Source organism: Rousettus aegyptiacus, unplaced genomic scaffold, assembly GCF_014176215.1.
Source record: "Rousettus aegyptiacus isolate mRouAeg1 unplaced genomic scaffold, mRouAeg1.p scaffold_m13_p_1, whole genome shotgun sequence".
NCBI classification, from domain to species: domain Eukaryota; kingdom Metazoa; phylum Chordata; class Mammalia; order Chiroptera; family Pteropodidae; genus Rousettus; species Rousettus aegyptiacus.
Window position 1 is genome coordinate 17,519,469 of NW_023416284.1, and position 23,562 is coordinate 17,543,030.

Genomic DNA, 23,562 nt, shown 5'->3' on the forward strand with positions numbered 1-23,562 from the left:
ACGGAACATCCATTCAGACTTTAGCACAAGAGCTGTGTCACTAAATAGCTGTCATTCCAAAACTAACAGCCAACTCTGTCACAGACATGTTTGCAAAGTTTGTAAGCCATGATTTCAACTTCCTGCATTGCAGATGTCTCAGTTAATAGTCCATTCCATTCACATGACCCTTGGAAGGAAAGGACAAACTAATAGAAATATCTGCTAAGAAATATTTTAGAAGCTAAGAGAATGAGCTTTGGTCTAGGTATAGATCCAGGCTTACATTCTGGCTCCAGCATGGCCTAGTGAGTCAGTTGCTTAATCTCTCTCCGAACATCCATCTTCTCATTTTTGAAAAGGGAATATTATCCATAGCCTCTATCTCATTTGGTTATTGTGAGAATAGTCACTTTTTTCAGGAAGCTTCCCTGCTGCTGTGGTAGATCGTGTTCACTCTTATATTCTCCCTATAGTAACTGTCAATTACCCTGTGTAATTACTTCTTCGACTACTCACTTCCTTTCTGGACTGTGAACTCCCACAGGACAGGGATGATGACTGTCTCATTGATCCCTGTATCCTTAGTACGAACAGACCCTTGGTATATAATATTTTGGGTGGACTATATTTGTTAACTGAGTGAAATAATAAGATAATATAATAACACACATAAATACAGAGCCTAAAATTTAGCAAGCTCTCAATAAATGGGGTATATTATCATTAATTAACAACATCGTATTGGTGCTGAGTTTATCCACCTTGAGAAAACTAATATGGTAAGATGAACAACAAATTAGAGACGGGTATTGTGAATCTAGCTCTGTTTCTCACTTGTTATATGTCCTTGAGCAAATCTTTATTTTTCTCATTTTTCCACTGTTAAATGAACGTAAAACATTCACCCTGGGGTCCAACTTGTAAAGTCTGCCTTTTGCCGGACCACATATGACATGCTATCCTGTGTTTGCCCAGAGTTTCTAGATATAGATCCTATACTGCCCTAGTACTCTGCTATCTCAGCAGCTAATTGTTGACCTTTGACTCTCTTCCATTCTGTCTCTGTCTAGCCACTTAGTTTGTACACCAATCGCTATCTCCTAGCTTCCGCACTTGAACTACACTCATCCTCATGATATGGTTCAAAATCTTTAAGGTGCTGACTGGAGCCTCATCTTCCCACCTTCCCCTTGCTCACTGTGCTCCAGCCACCAGGCTTTCCTGAAGTTACTGGGAGGCACTAGTGTCCCTGATCAGGGCCTAGTCTCTTTTCTTGGAGCACTGTCTCCCTCTCTTTATCAGGCTAACCTCTATTCAACCTTCATGTCTCAACTTTAACATCACTTCTTCAGGGAGCATTATTTGGCTTACTTGGAAGAAATTGGGTTTCATTGTTACATGCCATCTTCCTTGTAGATCTGGTGTGATACATTGTCGGAGCTTCACATTTTAAAACAGAAGTTAAGAATCTAGATTAAATGTGAAATTTGTTTTTAATGATGCTAGGTAATTTTAAAATTATAAAATACTGAGGGCTGAACCAAAATATTTGTAGGTTAGTGACCACCTGTGGCCTGCCTGTTTGTAACCTGAGTTGTCCAACCTTTGGCTACAATTGGCAACTACTGCTATATTAATCATCATTCCATTTGTTAACTGTCCACTCCATGAGCTTGGTGCTTTACATAGATGATTTCATGTAATATCCAAAACTACCTGTGAGGTTATGTAAGGTTCAGAGAGGTTAAGACACTTGCCCAAGTTTACAAGCCTCAAGTGGTAGAGCCAGGTGCTAAAGGTCTTTCTACTGGACTACTGTGTGTCAAGGTACAGAAAGGGAGAGGCTTCAGAAGTTCTGCCTAACAACTAATATTTGTTGTGTGCTTACTATGTGGCAGGCATCGTGCTAAAGCACTTTATGTGATCTGATTCAATCCTCCCAACATACAAAAGAGCTACTGTTATCATTCCCATTTTATAGATAAGGAAACCAAGGTATAGAACAGGTATCTGATTTACCCAAGGTAAAGGCGGGACTCAAACCCAGACAATCTGATGCCACAGTCCCCAATCACCAATCAATTCAAGCTGGGGGAAGAGGGAAGAATTCATGTTAGTCTCTCCAGTCCAAAGCCCCACAGAGGACTCAATTCCAAGAGGTGCTAAGAGATGTGGCCTGCAGGTGGCAGCAACATTAAGTCTCTAAACTGTGCAATGTTCAAACTATCTTGAGGGAGCTTTACACAGTCAGATTAATTTATTTGCATATTATTCTCTGATTGGCCCAACTAATTATTTGCCAGCTAATTAAACTTGGTTCTTAGCCCAGGGAGAACTGCCAGGCTTATACAGCCAATTACAACTGTGAAAGGAGAGAGCCTACAGGATTTGAAACTATGGTGAAGTCTGTGAAGTCTTCCAGTCCAACAACCATCCATCGTGGTAATTTTCACTGTGTTTGGTGGAACAGTGTTTCAGTAGACCCCCAACACTTTTTGAGTTCTTACCTTAAAAAAAAAAAAAAAAAACCTCCCTGTTTTGTTGCTGTTTTTAAGGTCCCATAAGGTATAATTTTAAGTAAAAATTCAATAGCACGAAAGGGTACACAGTGTACTTAGTCTCTCTATCACACTGAACCCAAGTCACACTATTTTCCCACCCCCAGGGGAAGCTGTGTATCTTTCCAGGTATAGACTATGGATATAAAAGTATATGCATATATCCTTCTAAAGAAATAAATGATAACCTAAAACTATAAACTTCTATAAGAAAATTTAGAGGGAAATGTTTGTCATCTCATGTTAGGCAAAGATTTCTTCGATGACATGATTCACAGGAGAAAAAAAGGACAAATTGAACTTAAAAATTTAAATTCTGCTCTGAAAGATACTGTTTAGAAGAATGAAAAGAAAAACCATAAACCAAGAGAAAACATTTGCAAATCACATATCTGATAAAGGTCTTGTACTTATATATATAAAACAACTCACAACGTATTAATAATAAGAAAACAACCCTGTTAAAAAAATGGGCACAAGACTAGTACAGATACTTCACAAAAGAAAATCTATAGATGGCAAATCAGCACAGGAAAAGAGGCTGAATTTTATTAGTCATTAGGAAAACGTACATTTCATTTAGATACCACTACACACAAATAGGAATAGCTAAAAACTGTGCTGGCTGGGAAATTATTGCTTGGCTATCACCATGGGAACATAGGCTATTACCTATGGGAACGTAACATTCTAACAATAAGCTTTCTGCTTCTGTACCCCAGCTTGCACAACCAACCTGTGGGTTGACAGTTAGTAAATAGAAGAAAAATAGACTTTTGTGTTCAGACAGAATAAAGAATGGGGTTTAGGGCTTAAAAACCCTGTACCTTTACATTTCGGGGCTGCTTAATTTGGGGTCTGTGTACCCCTGGCAGACCCAGCTGGCTGAATAAAGAGTGTGTTTCCTATAACTCACTGAGTTCTGGTGGTCCGTGTGTCTTTTGGGGGCTGGCAGCTACAACATTTGGAGGCCCCAGCGAGCTCTCAGGGAGTGGCCCTGAGATCTAAGACTGGACTGGCCTCCAAAGCAGTCGCTGTCCTTGCTATGGATTCAAAGGGGTGGCCAACCCGAGACATTCCAGGGCCCTTAAATGCCGTGACTGGGTCAATACAATCGTCAAGGACACAACCTTCAGGACACACTCTTTGTTCCTGGTCCCAACGGGAATCTGGAACCTGCAAGGCCTAAGTGGATAAAAGGTGCCTTTCTGTTTCTGTTGACCGGTCATTGGGGGTCCGTGGAGAGACTGGACGCAGTCATATCTCCCTGACCATCGCCAGGCTGCGGGACGCCGCCTCCTGTATCCTGTTGTCGGGTTCTGTTTATTGTCTCTCTGGTCTTGTCTAGGTTGTATGCGGCGGACTTCTCTAGGTCCACCTACACCTCAGTAATTTGTTCTTGTTTGAATGTCTGTTTTGTGTTTTCTGCGCAAGCAATGGGGGGGAAGCCTGAGTTCACAGAAGACACCCTTGGGATATCTCCTGCGACATTTCAAGGAAGGGTTTGTAGAGGGAGCTGACTATGGCATAAAGTTTTCTCCAGGTAGACTAAGGACATTTTGTGAAGTTGAGTAGCCATCTTTTGATGTAAACTGGCCTGTCTTTTGACAGGGGTTTAGTGAGGAATGTTCGGACGATTGTCTCGGAGACCCGGGACATCCTGATCAGTTTCCCTACATTGATCAATGGTTAAACCTTGTTCAGAACCCCTCTCCTTGGCTTCACTGGTGGTGTGCTCTTCCTCTAGAGGCATGAGTCTTAGTTGTGGGCACCCCGAAACATATGGCAACTGAATCTCCTAAACAGCCCAGTCCCTCAGTCCTCCAATCTCCACAGGAGGATAGTGACCTTCCCTCACCCTATAATCCAGGACAAGAGAGGAGAAAAGCACCACCCCAGGGGCGTCACACAGACAGGCCCTTTATGGTTTACATGCCTTTCTCAATTAGTGACCTGTACCTCTGGAAGGCGCAGAATACACCTTTCTCTGAGAAACCCCAGGCATTACTGGGACTCTTAGAAAGTATCTTTCAGACTCACTGCCCCACCTGGGACAATTGCCAACAGCTTTTAATTATCCCCTTGACCTCAGAAGAATGCGGATATTCGGACTGAAACACAAAAGATAGCTGTGGGAGGAAGGAGAGTTGAGGAAGCAGGGGAACAGATTGAGGAGGAATTTCCTTCCACCCGCCCAGACTGGGGACACAATTCTCAGGCAGGGAGAATGGCATTAGATCGGTATCACCAGATTATAATTTGGGGAATTAGGAGCCAACTAACCTTTCTAAGGTAACTGAAGTTATACAGGGAGGGACCTCAGGAATCCCCTGGAGCGTTTCTTGAATAAGGTATACCAGATATACACCCCCATTGATCCTGAGGCCCCTGAGAACCAGCAGGTAATTAATATAGTCTTTGCTACTCAGGCAGCCCCTGATATCCGGAGTAAATTGTAAAAATTAGAAGGTTTTGTGGGGATGAACTTGTCCCAATTTGTTGAGATAGCCCAGAAGGTGTTCAACAACAGGAAGGCACTGGATGACCCCAAACGTATGGCTAAAATCCAAAGCTACTGTCATCAACCCAGCAAATCTGTTGCCAGACCCAAACCCTGAGACCCCTGTTCATGACTGCACAGATTTCACTGATGCTGTGTATTCCTCGCGCCCAGACCTCAAAGATTCCGCTCTGCCTGAGGCCAATGAAGTTCTGTTCACGTACGGGAGAAACTTCATGCAGAAAGGAAGGAGGTATGCTGGGCAGCGGTCATAACTCTAACTGGCACCATTTGGTCACAAGCTCTTCCTCATAGGACTTCTGCTTAAAAGGCAGAACTCATCGCCCTCACTGAGGCTCTAAGATGGGGAAAGGATGAGGCAGTCACAATATACAGTGACAGCCAATATGCCTTTGCTACTTCACATGTACACGGAGCCATCTACAAGGAAAGAGGGCTTCGGACTTCAGCTGGGAAGGACATTAAGAACAGGAGATCTTAGTCTTACTTGAAGCCATATAGATGCCTAAGGCTCTTGCTATTGTTCTTTGTAAAGGGCATCGAAAAGGGAATAGTCTGAGGCTAAGGGAAACCGAGCCAATGCGGAGATAAGAACAGTGGCCACAAGGCCAGTGGGGCCTCCACCATATCTTTTGACTGTTATCCCTTACCCAGAACTGCCTCCGACTCCAACCTATATGGCGGAAAAGAACATCTATTTTTAAGACAAGGGAGCCACTAGGAACCAACAGGGTGGTGGACGACCCCAGATGGAAAAATCGAGCTCTCACAGCCCTCGGAAGGACTCTTCTCCACCAACTACACCAGAGCATACACCTAGGACAAACTAAGATGCTTGAGAAGGGAGAAGAAACGCAGAGGAGATTGCCTCATGATGCCCGGCTTGTGCCTAAGTTAATCCAAAGAAGGGGAAGATAGAAGAACCTAGGCATAGGGAAAGATGAACTTATCTGGGGGACTACCGGGAAGTAGATTTCACTAGGGTAACCCCGGCTGCAGGGGGCTACAAATATTTACTTGTTTTATAGACACCTTTTCAGGATGGGCAGAGGCCTTCCCTACCAGGAAAGAGACTGCCTTAGTAGTTACTAAGAAACTACTACAAGAAATTCTCTCTCTATTTGGTTTCCCTGGAACTTTAGGATCAGATGATGAATGGGCCGGCCTTCGTAGCAAAGGTATCACAGCAATTGGCTAGCTACCTAAATTTGCGATGGAAACTCCACTGCACCTATGGGCCCCAAAGTTCGGGCCAAGTAGAGTGAATGAATCGGACCCTAAAAGAGACATTAGTCAAGTTAGGATTAGAAACTGGTGGGACCTAGGTAGAACTTCTCCCCTTTGCTCTTCTCCAAGCCAGGTGTACTCCATATATTAATGGATTCACCCCATTTGAAATTTTCTTTGGAAAACCCCCACCTTTAGTAGCTAGAAGATGAAAAAAAGAAAAAAAAACAGAACTACGTAACCTTGTCTTAAGTCTTTACAGGCCCTTCAAAGTGTACAGAAGATTTAGTCCCAGGTTCGTGCTGTCCACTCAGCTCCGGGGGACAGACTTCCTCATCAGTTTCAACCTGGGGACTCTGTGTAGATCTGGTAGTTCACTTCCAAGGGCCTAGAACCCAACTGGAAAGGCCCCTTCACTGTCTACCTGACGACACCCACTGCAGTTAAAGTGGACGGCATCCCATCATAGATTTGTCACTCCCACGTGAAGGCAGCACGAGAGTGGACAGCTCAGGAAGATGGGCCCTTAAGACTAAGACTCAAGCATACATAAGTCTAACCCTTTGTTTTTTTTTTTCCTTTTTAGCCCAGGCATTCGACCAGCCACAACCAGAAACAGAAGAAACATTAATAACTTTGCTAATGATAATACACAAGACCACCCCAAACATAGGACAAGATTGCTATGTCAGAGTAGGAACCCTTACTAGGTTAGAGTAGGAACTCCCCTAAACTTAACCGAGCTCAGCAGGCTAGAACTTCAAGTCGATTCACTAGCAGAAGTAGTCCTCCAAAATAGAAGAGGTTAAGATTTATTATTTTTAGAACTAGATGGATTATGTATGGCTCTAGGTGAAACCTGTTGCTTCTATGCCAATAACTCTGGAATAATTAGAGAAAGCTTACTACTAGTACAGAGAAATTTAGATACCAGGGAAAAACAGAGACTAGAATCAAATAACTGGTTTCATAAGATGTTCAATTGGTCACCATGGCTTACAACCTATAACTCACTGATTTCTGGTGGTCCATATGTCTTTTGAGGGCTGGCAGCTACAACAAAACAAATAATATTTTTTAAAAATCTGACAATATCAAATACTGGTAAGCATACAGAGCAACTGAATCTTTCATTCTTAATGGTGGAAATTCAAAATGTAGCCATTTTGGAAGAGTTTGGATTTTTAAAAAATAAATTTAGAATGTACACTTACAACAAAACTCAGCAATTCCCACTCTTTAAGTATTTGCCTAAAATAAATAAAAACTTATGTTTATACAAAAATCTGTACACAAATGTTTATAGTAGCTTTATTCACAGTCAAAAAAAACTGGAAACAATTCCAATGTCTTAAACTGTGAATGCTGAAACAAACTATTGTACATCCATACAATGAAATACTACTCAGCAATAAAAAGAAACAAACTACTGATACATGCAACAATATGAATGAATTTCACATGCATTATTCTAATTTAAAGTAGCCAGATTCAAAAGGCTACATACTTTTCTATTTCATTTGTATGACTTTCTGGAAAACAAACAAAAAAAACCCTACAGGAACAGAAAACAGATCTGTGAATGCCATTATTGGGGGAGAAGAGTTATCATAAAAAATAGCATGAGAAAATACTTGGGGGTAATGGATAATTTAGATTATTATGGTGATGGTTATACAAGTGTATGCATTTGACTCATAGAACTGAACACCAAAATAAATTAAATAAATAAATAAATAAATAAAATAAAATTTACTATATGTAAAACAAAAAATACTTTGAAAAACAAAATCCAATACTTCCTCCCCTCACCCTCACCATGAAAGTCATTCACTTCAGGTTGGCATACAAGCAGTTGTTGGTACAAATGAATTCCTGTTTTCCTTACAAAAGAAAAACAAAGAAGGTAGCATATATTGTACATTGCTCTGCTCCATGTTTTCTCTTAAATAGAGAACTATTTCATGCATATAGAAAAATACAAATTTATATAACAAACATCTAAGTACTTGTCACCAACTGTATCAAACCTTCACACTTTGCCTTATTTTTTTACAATTTTTTTCAAGAAATAAAATAGCAAAGATACGTTTTAAGCCCTAGTGTATCCATCCTTTCACCCATTCCCTTTACTCTCTTCAGAAGAAATCCCATGCCTGAAGGTTTTATTTCCACACGATTTTATATTTTTACTATGTATGTATGCATCCTTAAACAGTAGTGTTGTCTGTCATGTTTTAAATTTTTGTATACACGGTATCAAGTTGTGTATACCCTTGTGCAACTTTTTTTCTCAATATTTTATCCATGCTTTAGTTTATTCACGTTAACTGTTTCGTAGTATTCCATATCACAGACTACTTGCCCATCTCCAATAGATAGCTATTTAGATTGTCTCCTTTTTTGTTTATTTGCTATTTTAAACAGTGCTACAACAAACATCCTTGTACCTGTGGCCTGTGTCTACATTTACCGTTGAAAAGTTGGAAGCTTAAAAAAAAGAAGAAAGATGAAAACTAATATTACCCACCATAACAGTTATTGTTTATCAAGCATTTAACATATATCAAATACAAGTATTGGGTACTTTAATTCTCACACCAACTTATATATTAGATATTTTAATGTTTCCCACTGTACAAGGAGGAAACAATCTTAATAAGTTTAAATAATTTAGCCAAGGGCACACAAAAAGTGGCAGATAGTTTTGTTGCCAAAGCCTCTGCTTTTAACATCATACTCCAGCAGTGCCCGTAACCCCTACATCCAAACATATTAATGGTTGAAATGGTCTCTGTTAATTGGTCTCTCAGAAGACAAGAGAGGCCTGGCCCAGGCCACTTTCCATTTTAAAAATTATATTGAGAGTATAATATATATGCAAAAAAGTATAGATATGTACACATCCCAACTGCTGAACTTCTACAAACTGAATATACCCAATGGACCCTATAATAAATCTAACTAAAAGTAACCGCACAGGGTGATCTGATCATAGATTCCTAATTGGGCAGGTCATGGTGGGTTGTCAGTGGCTCATGACTGTACCTTCCCTAGTTAAGAGGTTATCTTTGCCTCAAGCAAGCCCTGTCCATTGTTTTTGTGCATCTAGGTTAACATACTTTTGAGATGCCTGATTTTCACATCCCTGGAAAGTGTACCAACCCTCAATACAGCACATAATCTTGTTAACTATCCTTTAATGATGTAATGTAGATTTCCTGGTCTCATTCTCCTGGAGGCCTGAAACTGAGACTTGAGAGAGATGGTGGCTTCCTCTAGGTGATGGTAGTGGAGACAATGGAAGGAGCTGAGATATTTGGGATGTAAAATAACTGGACTTAAGGGGCTTAAGTCAGGGTCAAGAATGATTTCTGAGTTTGTCTTCAAGCACAAAATTGAATTCTGCACTTCAATTAGCCCTCAATAGTTTTTCTTTTAGGGGAGATTGTAGCTGAAATTTGGCTACACAGGAACTCAACAATTTTCTGAAACAACACACTTACATCAGCTCCCTCCCCAGGCACTGCCTGGAGCTCAGTATTTGAACTCTGTCCTCTCAAGTCCAAAGACCTTTGTCCCGCTCAGTACCGCCCAGGAGAGGTGGCCAAGTTCTTCTAGTCCTATTCGCGGGGTTCCAAGAGCAGGGCGGCGCATGCCTGGAAAGGCCGTGCGGGGCCCACCGCCCGCGGAGGTTCCCGCCATTTTGTCGGTCCCGCGGCACAGCCTCCACGGCCCGGGGGGACTACAAGTTCCGTGAGGCCCCGCGGCGGCCCTTCCTACCCCTTACAGTCTGGCCCGCTCCCTCTCCCCCCCTCACGGGGGCCGAAGGCTCTGGCTGCCGCTGGTGGCCGGCGAGCCAAGTAGGATTTCCGGGGGAAACTACTGTGGAGGCTGAGGCGGCGGCGGCGGCGACTCGGGTGAGTTCGGCGAGCGAGGGAAAGTGAGTGGGGAGCGCGCGAGGTGGGGCCGCTGGCGCCTTTTAGGCTCGGGCCACGTTCTTGGTTCCGCCAGGGGGTCGCAGTCCGAGGGAGGGAAATGGCTCTGGTCGTGGTCGCCTCGGCCCAGGGCGGAGCGGGCCGGGGCCGCCGCCTCCTCCTCCGCCGCCGCCGCCCCGATCCCACCGCGGTCCCCGCGGTGGCTCCTCCGCCGGCCGCGCGCCCAGCGCACGCTCGCCCTCCCCGCCCCCGGCGGCTTGGCGGGGCCCTTTTGTTTGGGCTACTTTGCGCCCCTTTGTGCGGTGTGTAGAGTCGCTCCTCGGGGAGCCCGCCGGGCCGGTCCCTGATGGGGACCTGTCCCTGGGGATCCGGTTACAGTAACCAGATCGGGTCGAAGTCCGGTTTTTCAAAACCGTCCTGCCTCCGACCTCTGCATCCCGGCTGGGAAGAGCGGAAACTTCAGACCCCGGCAGAGGTAGACCGAATTTCTGCAGAAAACCTCGAGGTTATTGTTTAAATAATTAAGCGTCAGCCCGAGGCTGCTTCAGGGCACGAAACTCGGGGCGTTTTTCTAGGTGGTGGTTGGGGGAAGATGGGCCTTTGGCAAAGAAGTGAGCCCCAGAGTGATCAACTTTGCAGCGATGTTTGTACAGGTCGCAGCTGTGATCGGGGAACCCAAGAATCAATGCGATGGGCAGAATGGTAGTACGCCTCTCGAATCTCGGAGAAGAGAAAGTGATTTATAGGGCAGCGAGCAGCTTTTTCATTCATTGCATGCAGAAAAAGACCACAGCACTTCATCCACACTCCCATTTCCTCGCCCCCGCCCCGTCATCCTTATTTCTTCTGCTTAAAACAAAGTCGAAAGAACATCCATCAATAGAACGATCTGCTTTGTAGAGAAATCAGAAACTTAGTGGCTTCTAGAAAGCAACAGAAAGGACTAGTTGTTCACCAAGTAGTAGGAATGAAGCCAGTTTGCTGGGAGAAGAGGTAGTAGATCCTTACTACAACCGGTGAATTGTGTGGATTTGAAAATATTTTGTTAGATAGTGGTTACGTTATGTATGTCCCGTTGGAGGACTGAATCGCTAGATATTCGGCTTAAGATAACTCTTTGTAAGGTCACTGCAGGTTCTCCTTTTGGAAAATAGACCTAATATTTCAAGTCTGAAATGAGGACAACCAGAACCCCTTTACATGAATCAGGGAAAGTTATTAAAGTTAATATAGGTTAAATTCCCACCCTAGTCAAGTAGGCAGATAAAGCCCTCTGTACTTCATTACTTTCATAATGGAAGCGATTTATTCTGAGAATCCCAGATTGTGTTAGTAATATTGTATCAGGATAGAGGTCTTTAATGCAATTGTTCTTCAATTTTTAATCCAGCAGTGGAGATTATTTGTGTTTTTCTAACGATGCTTTGAAGAAGCATCCACTGAATTGTTTCAGTAATTTTAAAAATAATCTAAGAAACAGCAGTTGCTAATGACTGGCCGTTACTTATTTCATCAAACATTACGATGCTATCAGTGTTATTTTTTGAAATCATCTTAAATACATTATGTAATTTAATTCTCATTACGATTCTGTGAGGTGGTTCTCTCATTTTATGGCTAATAAATGTTAAATTTACAGCCTCAAAAATGCTCTGACTTGCCCAAGGTTACAGAACTAACTTAGGTAGGAAATAGTAAAGTAAACCATACTCCAAGTCCAGTGCTCTTGCCATTACCTTAAACCTATTGCTGTTACACCTCATACCACCTTGTGATCTACTGCAATTTAAATATTAGAGAAAAATAATGAAAATATTTTCCAATCAGCAAACTGATTTATTAGGAACTAGAGTTTCTGGAATTATAAACAATCATTCTGAACCATAAGTCATACTGAATGTTGGTCCCATTACCTTGTCTTGTGATGTGTTGTGATTATCTTGTACCTAGGCAGAATGGCAAATTTATGGATCCCTAGAGGTGGAAGGATGGTGTGTTCCTGGGTTGAGGTTTTCACTAATCTTTGCTTAAAGGTTTATTAAGAACTATGTTGGAGAACATATACACAGCAGCTTTGGCTGCTGGAACATTGAAGAACTGAAACTTTTCAAATACTTTTCTAGCCAAAGAGTCAAGACTCAAGAAAATGCTTTCTTTAGTTTTTGCTCTTAATAAAAAATTTTAATCAGTTTCAGACCTGCAGTTTAAGTCTTGGATTTATGTTAGAACATGCCATGAATGTGACATCAGAAATAGAAACCTATTTAACCTCCCTTACTTAAATTCTTTTGGGGTAAAATGCATAACATACCAATGGAATTGAGTCAATACAATTAGTCTAGCTTTTCTAACTAGTAGAAGCCTGTTTTAAATCTCTCTTTTATTATGCCATCATAATGGGAAGGGACTCCCCCCACCCCCGTGTGTGTGTGTGTGTGTGTGTGTGTGTGTGTTTTGCTGTAGTCTTACTTCCAAGTCCATTCATTCATTCAGTCAACAAATATTTATTGAAAGCCTTTTGTGTTCTAAGCACTGTTGTAGACAGACCCTGAGGACAAAGCAGTGAAAACAAAAGAAGTATTTTCTTTTTGGGGACTTACAGACTGATGGGGGTGGGGGAAGAGGGAGGAGTCAGACAGTAAATAAGTATTAAATAAATACAATACCTTCTTATTTACTGTGCAACTTTGAGGGGTAACCTCTTTGAACTTTAGTTTTCTCATCTTTAGCGTGAAGATAATGATTCCTTCTCTATGTAGCTTGTGGAATTGTTTTCAGAAGCAGGTAGGATAAGTATATGGTTGGTTGTAGTATACCCTTCAAATTCCTATAGTAAGTTACCGTTACTAGTATTAGAAAAGGGAAAGGACAGGTTATTTAGAAAGAAAGAAAGTCTAATTTCTGGTCTAAGAGAAACTAATGTCCCATTGTGAACCGTCTGTGACTATTAGTCATGTCTTCACATGGGCTACCATAACCCTTTATGTAGACATTTTTTTTTATAGCGTTTAATGAGTAAGACCATTATTATTCTGTGTTGTCACAGTTAACTGTCTTAATGGCAGGGACTGTGTCCTAGTCTACATCCTTACTGCTTAACACACAGTCCAGTTATTTCATTGGAACTTTATAATTTATGTTGAGTAAGTGAATGAATAAAAGCAGGCAGAGGTAGTTGTGGAGAATATCAGAACACAGATGTGATCGGCAAAATGATTCTTTTATTCAGCAGATTTTTGTTTTTATTGTTTTGACCATTGTGTGCTAGGATCTGAGTTATGTTCTGGTGGTACAAAGATGTGAAGGTATATAGATTCTGCTTTGAAAAGCTCACATGACAACACCTAACAGTGTGGTGGGGGTGTTTAATATGGGTAAGGGACTGAATGATTCTATTTGGTAGTCAGCGAAGGAAGGGATTACAGAGAAAGTGATTTTGGAGTTTGTTCTTGAGGGATGGTAACATTAAGGTTATTCAAGCCAGAGGGAGCGTCTTGAGCATAAGAACGAACATGCAAAAGTATGATGTGTGACTGGGAAGAGTGAGCAGTTTGGTATGGCTAGAGGGTATTGCAGTTGATTTTGAACATTTTTTGGGTTAGATATCTGCTCTAGAAAATTTGAGAAGAGCATTAGATTTCCAGCCCAGAAAAATTGCAAATAAGCAAACATGCAAATAATTTTAGAAAGTTAGGGAACACTTTGGGATCTCTGGACTCCTGGGGTCGAGTAGCTGAAGAGTTATAATGGTGATGAAAGGAAAGTTTGCTGGTTGAGTACTGAGAAGAATTCTGAATGTTTTGCTAAAGATAGTTCAGGCTTTTAATTAGGGAATCGCTAAACAACCAAAGGTTTTTAAGCAGGTATTTACAATCTGATCTGTTTTTAAAAGTGATTGCTGTCTTCAGGGTAGGTTAGAGGGTTTAGGAGAGATGTTTAGAAAGTAAGTGCAAAAAAGGCGGGATTGAGGGCCTTTTTAAATTTTGTTTTTTATTTTTAAAGAATGGGAGAGATTTGACTTGTTTGAAGGTAAAAGAAAAAGCCAGCAGAAAGGCAGATAGTGACGATCTGCACAAGAGAAAAGGGAGAGGTGAGCCTTGAAAAGGAAACATAAGAAAGGATGGGAGAAGATATATTTGGAAGTAATGGAGATGGAGGTTGAAGTTGGAGTAGTTACCAACTGCTTATTCTGTATCCACGGTTGATCTATGTACTTTTATATATGTTATTTAGAGTGGGTAGGCATTCCCATTTGACAGTAGAATCACGGCTCAGAGAGATGAACTGAATGCCCCAAAGGAACCGAGTAAATAATGGAAGAGATTTGAAACTCAGATATATTTTGCCTCCAAAGCTCAGGATCATAATTTCTGCTTTAATAGGGTCTTGTTATGTCTGACAACCTTTTTTTTTTTTTTTTTTAATCTTCCTTTCTGAAAGAATGGGTTATCTGCAGCACGATGAAAGGATAGAGTACGCTAGACGACTTCAGAGAGTGTTAAAGTTTGGAATAGCAATAGCAGAAAAGGTAAGGAAGGCAACCAGAGGGCTGCTGAACAGCCTTTAGCATTCAGCTGAAGTCAGACACAGATTATCCAGTAGTCCACCCATTCTGTCTCCTACATTCTCAGACAACATTTCTTGAATATTGTTGATGTGAACCTCAGAAGACACACTAAATGTAATGGATGGCGCTGATGCCACTGTCTCTGAGCAAGTCATAAATCTTGTGCTTCAGTTTTCTCATCTCTGAAAGTGTCTGCTCTGTTAGCTGATCTCTCAAATTCTCAGATTTTATAATTTACTACCAAAAACATTCCAAGGGGTTTTAGGAGAGGAAGCATGTTTAGTGACTGCTTTTTTAGGAAAAAGATGGTTGAGACTACAGCTTTCAGATTCAAGTGTGGTTTTCAGTTTAACTTCTCTATCATGTTTAAAGCAAAACCAGATGTTTGTTTGATAATCTGAAAGTTCTGACATATTTACTCCATATGAAGCATTTACTTCCTTTGGAGTCTGAAGGCTTGGGTTCTAGTTCCAGGTCTATGGCTTCCTAGCTGTGAATATCCAAGTCCACTAACCTCTTTAAACTTCAGTTTCCTCATTTATAAAATAGGGATAGTAAACGTTTCTTCAAAGACGTCAGGTGAGTTAATAGATATGGGGGGGTCTTTGTAAACTGTGTAGTGTTTAATAAATATGAAAAAAGTTGTTATTATACCTGGCAAAGGAAAAGAGGTAGTACTATGATCAGTAGTACTGTGATCAGATGTACGAGGGAGAGAGCACAGGTTTAAAGTACATTTTTTGGTTCTGGAGTGCTGAGTGGTAAGGGAAACAAACCTCTCGGTGTGAACTATCAGTGCAATGAATTTCGAAGTTCATTTGTAGTATATGATGTTGCTGGGTATTTTTTCAGGTATACATTTAAAATAGAATCTAATCTCGAATCAAATCTGTGACTTAAAAACTCTATTGTTATAGATTCTCTATATTCTCTCAAATATGGACTCGTTAGCCAAATTTCCAAGAGAGTCTTTAGATAGGTGTTGCCTATATTTTATTTAAGAGTAGGTAACAAGTCTATGATTGTCTTGACAAGAGCTTAAGTGCATTGCTTGGTTTGTTAGTTTCCTTATGGATGCCTTGTTCTGATGGAACTCAACATATTTAATCTCTTATAGAAGATCCCCTTTCCTGTCTTTATGCTACATATGTCATCTGATAACCAGTGTACTTGATTCTCCCTACATTGCTGCTTGCTTACTCTTTTCTTTGCACATTGATTAGAAACATAGTGTCAGAAATTGGCATAAGGGATTAATGATTCATCTTTACCTTGAGTGATCCCAAAGCACTTTGTTCATATCTCTGCAGGGTGTTTTTCCCCTCTGTAGTTTACTTTTTGATACTCTCCCTACTAAACTGTACCTATATATGAAAAACTGAATTTAGAAGTTCCTATGTTGTTGGTTTCAATTTATTTAACCATTACATATGGTAAACAGTTATTACAAAAAATGCTGCCATATACATCTTTGGACATGTAATTTTTTTTTTTTTTTTAACATGAAATCACTGGATCAACAGGTATGATGAACATTTTATATAGAGCTTTATTGGCTTTACTAAATTGCCAACATCAATATTCTAATTTTTGGTGCTACGAACAGTTTACAGTACTTGTTTATTTACAACCAACCTTACTAGTATGGATTTTAATATAGTCTACGGCCATGCCACCCTGAACGTGCCCGATCTTGACTGATCTTGGAAGCTAAGCAAGGTCAGGCCTGGTTAGTACTTGGATGGGAGACCACCTAGGAAGACCAGGTGCTGTAGGCAAGAGAATAAAGAAAGGAAAAATAAATATATTTCAAGTTTAATAGTTATAAGTGCTGCATAATTATTGTTTTAACGTTTTAATTTTTAAGAAAAAATTTTCATATGACCATAAATTTTATTCTTGTTTTTTGCTCATTTATTTGTTAGGATCTTTATGGTCTTAGATACTTTTTTAAACCTTTTGTCATGAATATTAATTTATTTTCAAGTTTATTGAAAGATTTCTCCCAGACTCTGGTATTTATTTTTAGTTTTGTTTTGTTTTATACAGAAATCTACATATTTTATGCCATAGCTATTCACCCTTTTCATTGTATTCTTGTATTTCTTCCATCATTAGGAAGTTATTTCTCCATAGGTAAATATTAATTTCTCAACTTTCGTTTCTATTAATCTTTCTTAACTTTTTGAAAATTAATTTTGTCATATGGGATAAAAATGTTATTCTAATTTTTTACCATAATGCTATACAGTTATCCCCAGTAACAATTGTTTTGAGTTTTGGAAGACACTAAATTAAAGTGTTTTTATTTGTCTTGAGATACTAATACCAGGTCATTAGAAATTTAAAATCTTCACTTTATAAGGGATCAAAAATATTAAAAAAGAATAAAGTATCTTTCCTACATTAGTGTTGATGTATTTCATTCGTATTTACCTTAGAATCGGGTTCATAAAGAAATGGTTGTTCTTTGGGTGGGTTGATTTTTTTATAGAATAAGGTTAAAAAGTGGAGCCCTAAAACACTTTTCCCCACGTCCAGTAAGTGACAGATAGAAAGGAGGAGAATTCCTAAGGGAAAATATAGCTTTACCTCTTCTTCTCCTTCCTCACCGATAAATCCTATTAAAAATGCTGCCAGTAGATGCCAGAGTTACTGTATAGAGCCAGTCATAAGGTATGAATAATAAATACTTTTCATTTCCTTTTACTTGGATACACCCAACTTTACCTCCTGTCCCTTCCTCTGAATTTAAATTTGAGGGAGAGCAAGCATTATGACTCAGGATATGAGAGCACCTTTACTGTATGTGTTAAAGGATGATACGATGTCTCTTACCTATTGGTGGCACTAATAAGAGTAGGAATTTTAATAACAGTCTTTTGCATACTCTACGTGCTTACATAAAATTAAGGAAAAGATAACTGGCTTCTGGGACATCTTTGTATAATTGGGAGAGGGGCTTCATCCTTCCACTGTAGCCACATACCACTTAGGGCCATTCTGTTAAATGAATATATTTTTGCATACTGTGGCATGAGATAAATGAGAAGTCTTTGCATTAATCATTGCATACTTTCTATATATTTTTATTATGGTAGAATTGACCATTTTAATCTTTTTTAAGTATACAGTTCAGTGACATTAAGTATATTCACAGCATTGTGCAGCCATCACCACTAACCATTCATTTTCAGAACTTTTTCATCATCCCTAACAGAAACTCTTTACCCACTAACTAATAACTCCACATCGCCTTCCTCCCTCAGCCCCTGGTAACTTCCATTCTACTTTGTCTCTATGGATTTGCCTATTCTAGGTACCTCATATAAGTGGAATAATAATATTTGTTCTTTTGTATCTGGCTTATTTCTTTATATTTTTAAATTATCATCTCCTCTTTGTGCTTACATTTATTTTGTAGAAAATCAGAAGTTCCCTGTAGCCTCTTAACTCTCTGGAGGAAAGGTACCATTCTAATAAAGTAGAAAAGCAGCACTTAACTCTCTTCAGGGCTTAAAGAATTAATAACATAAGTATCTCTTCAGATACTTAAGGAATTAATAACCAAAGATTTAGAGGATTTGGTAAATAAAATATTTTAGTATATGCTCTTGCTTTTGGAGTACAGAATAGAAAAAATATTAAAAAACAGTTGTTGAGCAGCTTCTTCCTTTTAACTAAAATCAGTAATATCAATATGCCATATTAAATTCCTGTAAATAGTTAACTTAAATAATGTCATGTGGAAATATTCATCTTGATATCACTATAATCTAGGCATACATGAAACTTTTTTTAGAAGTCCATTTAAGTCAGTCTTTCTGTCAATCACTTTTTGATTTTTGATGCTTTATAAACATGTAGCCAAACTTACTTTATTAAAAAGAAAGTTTTCTTGCCTGAAGTTCATTTTTAGTATTAAGTATTCCAGGAGAAGGAATAAGATGATTAATCCGATCTGAAAACCTTAAAAATAAATTTTAATTGTAAAAGAAAATATACATAGAAATTCAGATAGTAAAGAAGCACATAAAATAAAAAGGAAAAGTCTTTACCTTCACCCTACTGTCTCTTAGTTCCACTCCTGTCCCACTGATTAACAATTTTAGTGAATATCCTTCTATTCCTGCCTATTATGCAACTTTTCTTTTTGTTCAGCAACATATTGAGTACATCCTTTTACATTAGAACATAGTAGGTATCTTTCATTCTTTTTAATATCTGTATGGTAGTCGATGCATAAAGGTTTTATACCCTAACCATTTTCCTGTTGACAGACATTTCAAGTCTCTCCCAATTTTTGCCATTATACATAATATCTTTGTGAGTAGAGATCTTTTTTTGTAGTTTAGACGTGGAATTGCTGGGGGAGGGGTCAAAGGTTTACAAATTTTGCATTGAATTAGTGCTGCCAAAATGCCCTCCAAAAAGATACACCAAATTACCTTCTGATTCAGTTTATGAGAGTGTACTTTTCTGTACATTAGCATCATTTATTCATTTATTGAATACCACCAATACTGAATATTTAATTTTTGTTTTTATATTTTTCCAACTTTATTAAGCTATAATTGACAAAAATTGTATGTATTTAAGATATACAATGTGATGTTTTGATGTACATATACATTGTGAAATGATTACCATGGCCAAGCTAATTAACATAACCATCACTTCACAGTTACGCTGTGTGTGTGTATGTGTGTGTTGAGAACATGTGAGATCTTTTCTTAGCAAATTTCAAGTATACAGTACGTTACTATTAACTATAGTCACCATGCTGTACAGCATGTCTCCAGAACTTATTCATCCTACACCCTTTGATCAATATCTCCTTTCCCCCATACTAGATATTTTAAATCTAAACCTTTCAGTTTTTAGCCATTCTGATAGGCAATAAAAACCAAAACAACTCATTTTACATTGGCATTTTCCTTATTAGTAATCAGGTAGAATATATTTGTATGTTTATTAGCCGTTGGTATTCAGTGAATTCCTTGTTATTCCCATTTATTTGTTCATGTGTCTTAATCACACAACTATTTTAAAAGGTCAGGTTGACAACAAATGTGAACCTCGTTTCTTTACATTTTTAGTTTTGAGATAGAATTATATTTGGAGATTTTATATATAGTATTCTCATCCCAGTTAATATTTGCTACCAAAAGTGTTTTTTAAAAAGATTTGATATATCACTGAATACTGTAACTTTTAAAAAATTTGTTTTGTTTTGATTCACTTTCTCAGAATGTGATGTATATAAGGCGAGAAAGAAACAGCTGCATTTTTCTGGGTGTAGATTTTGCTCACTGACGACAAATTGCCCTTGCTGAGATCTGTATTTTTCCCAAAAGTAGTGTTCTTTATAACTCACTAATGATACTTCCTGTGAGTACTTTTGCTTATCCATGAGCCACACCTCTATTTTAAAGAGATGATTCATGCCTCTGCTGACAGAAGGACCATGTTTAACTAGGAGGAGGAGGAGGTCACAGTTTTCTTTGAAAGGGAAAACTAGTCCCATTTTTATGTCTTTACTCTTAAGTAATATGTTTTCTTTGTGGTAAGGCAAAAACAAAGTTATGAATTCATTCTATTTGTAGCTACCAAATTTCTGTATAATGTATTAACAAAAATAGTTCAGAAATAACAAAGAAAAGTTATTTTAGAGAACTGTAGAGGTTTTCTAAGGTTTTCTAATTTTCAGTCAAAAGAGTAGATTCTCTAGTGACAGATAATAAAGATACATGTAGATTATAGTATTTACTCCTTATATTAAGGTAGTAGTATCTGTCTGAAAAATTATAGGTCACTCTGGAAGAGCAGGTGATGTACGCTATTCCTTAATTTTGTTTCTCTGATAATGTAAGTCTAGTCTAGGGGATAAATGGAAATAATACTTTAATTGTCCCTTTGCCAATGTAAATTGGTTTCCTTGTCTTGATAATGTTTTTAGATGTTATGTATTTTGATCAAGTGTAGATCAGTTTTGTTTTGGAAGTAAAATCGAGGAGTGAGATGAGCTTATTAGTATTACCTGGAAGTCAAGCCCTACTTCTCGTATAATTAAAAAGGAAAGAGGGAAGCCTTTTCTTTGCTTACATATATTTCCATTATTACACATATTATAATACCTATTTATTAACATGACTATCTCTTATCCTCTACTAGTATTGCTTCATAAGGGTAAAACCATAAACTTACTCATCTTTGTATGTTCCCTAACATGGCACTTGGCATGTAATTGGCTCTTGCTTAGCTGAGCTGTTATTACGTACCCACTGTATGCAGGCATAGTCCATATTTTACTGTTTTATTTTTAACAAATATTATTTTATGAGATTCTCAGATCTCTTTGAGGGTGGGTATTATTAATCCCACTTGAAGCCACAAGGACTAGGAGGGTAAATTATTCTGCAATATTCTGTGACTAAAATGACTAGTGTGAGTGATTGATATTTGAAACTAACTTGTTCTGATTTGTCAAATGAGAGAATCAGAGTTCTCTTAACCATCTACTCAGTAAATTTTCATTCTTTAGTTTTTGCCTGAGTAAATATATTCACTTGCTGAGCTTTCTCAGGAGGGAGACAGTTGTTTTAAAGAATGCAGATCTAGTGTTATGGAAGTAGCATTGAAAGGAATAGAAAAGGCAGAAACATAATCTTTAATAAAAGATTCTTATCCATCAAAATAATGACTTGATTGTTTACATCTTGGTAGACTCATTTATATCTATATTTGCAATTCGAGGCTGTCCTGGATACTCAAAGTGAAACAATGAATGAAAGCTGCTCTAAAGAGGGTGACTGAGACAAAGGAACCCTTTTTGTTTTTGCTGTCAGAAGTTTTTAGCCTGTAGTGCACGCTTCTGTGTTTCTTTCACTGGATTGACCTAGCCACAGTTATTAAAACTGAGGAACTGATACACATGAAGAGTTTTGCTAAAGCCAGGAAGGACATAGATGTATTTCACAATTCTCATATACTAATATTAATACCTCCAAGACTGTGGCTACCACTCTCAACAGCAACATTAAATGTTTGTTAGGTAAACTGTAGACCAAGGCTTTTGGTATTGCAGATATTAAATAAAACCAAAATGATTTTTCTTATTTGTCCTAGATTTTATGGACATGGTCACAGCTACCAGTTAAATATGAACCAGATTGGCACATGTTTCATATGCCTCTAAAATGTTATTTTAAAATCTGTTTGATATTAAAAAACAAACAAACAAACAAACAAACAAACAGATGCTTTTGGTTAGGAAGTAAAAACACTATAGGCAGTTGTCCTATGTAAATCTGCTCTTGTTTATGTTGTGTGGGACAGCACATCCTTGTATGGGCGAATGTCTGAGGTTTAGTTAAAACCTATGTTTATAGAAAACAAGATTTTTAGCATTCAGTTAAGTAACTTAGCTGATTTGTTGTTTGGCTAGTTTAATTTGTAATTAGTGCTTTTATGGAATAAGAAAATGACTGCTATGTCCTAACCTCAAACCACTTCTTCGTCCATGCGAAGTGGACAGTCAGGTGTACTGCCTACAGCTCTGTTCTCTGTCCTTTACCAGTGCCTTTCAGCACTTCCCCCTGAATAAGGCTGTGGCGCAACCACTGCATTTTTTGATTTATACCCACTTAATAGTCATCTGGAAAAACTGAGGTGTGTGTGTGTGTGTGTGTGTTTGTCGGCTGGCTGTAAGGGTCCCCTCATGGCCAGAGGTATAAGCTGAGGGAGTGGCGCTTGCACAGCAGTGGCAGATTACATGAGGATTTGAGCTGTCCACTAATGCCTGTGACTTCTGGTCCTTGTGCTTGTTACCGGGTGTATCACTTTCATTTTATGCTGTATTGTTGCTGGGTCCACCCCACCTTATGACTTGGTGAGTCTCACAGAATCCAGGTCATGATGAAGGGTGATTGTGGACAAAAGGTCACTGGTGTCCCATAGTCAGGTGCTCCGTATCTACTAGGACCTAGTAGCATGCCAGAAGTTGTTTGCAAAAGGCATACAATTTTCCACTGCAAATGCCATGGCCTTGCTCCACACCCCATGGGTCTGCGTAGGGATTCTTCCACTGGGGCATGCGTAATGCCATAGGAACTGCGAGATTATTTGCATTGCCACCTAGGCCTGCAGAGTCTTTTTCTGTTTTAGGCTACTCTCAAAAGTGGCAACTTTTGTGTCACTCAGTAGAAAAGCCAGAGTGGTATTGTCGAGTGTGCTTGCTTCTCAATGGATGCCTTTACTTGACTCTCTGACTACTGGGCCTATAAATATTTTACTGATATAATTTGTATCTAATCTTTGTAGCATTTATCTCTCACCCTCTGGAGTGCATATGTCCTGGCAAGGCCTTCAGTGTGTTATCCACTTCTTGCTTATCTGGGCCAATTAGCAATGTTATTAATATAGTGAGTCAGTGTGATATTCTGCAGGAAGTCCAGATGGCCCATATCTCTTAGGACTATATTATGCGAGAAGCTGGCAAAATCAATATGGTCTTGTAAACTTTCCAGTAATCTATTCTATGTGAATGTGAATTATTTTTGATCCTGTTTTCTTATAAGGATAAAAGGAAAAACTTATTCCTCCAATCCTTGGCTACATACTGTGCTGCTTGGGGCTGTGTTAATCTGCCCTAACAAAGATACCACATGGCGTCTTTGGTCTCCTGGTCAAACTGGCAGCTGTAGTTGTGGCAACTTTCGATTGAGTTTCTGGTAATCTGCTACCTTCCTCCAGGATTTGTCTTGTTTC

General features: G+C 39.0%; 1 protein-coding gene and 1 pseudogene across 4 annotated transcripts in view; both read left to right on the top strand.

Moving 5' to 3' along the window:
- The first annotated feature begins 10,071 nt into the window (after nucleotides 1-10,071).
- The window catches only part of PHACTR4 (phosphatase and actin regulator 4), a 75,636-nt gene continuing 62,145 nt past the window's right edge, over nucleotides 10,072-23,562 (top strand). For 2 of the 4 annotated variants that reach the window (XM_036230799.1, XM_016132014.2), the window contains exon 1: nucleotides 10,080-10,208. The gene's annotated coding sequence lies outside the window, so the exon portion shown is untranslated. Of the gene's footprint in view, nucleotides 10,209-10,616; nucleotides 10,702-23,562 lie in introns of those variants that run through there. The other 2 variants (XM_036230817.1, XM_016132015.2) reach the window with 2 other exon arrangements.
- Nucleotides 16,453-16,571, top strand: LOC118606568 (annotated as a pseudogene).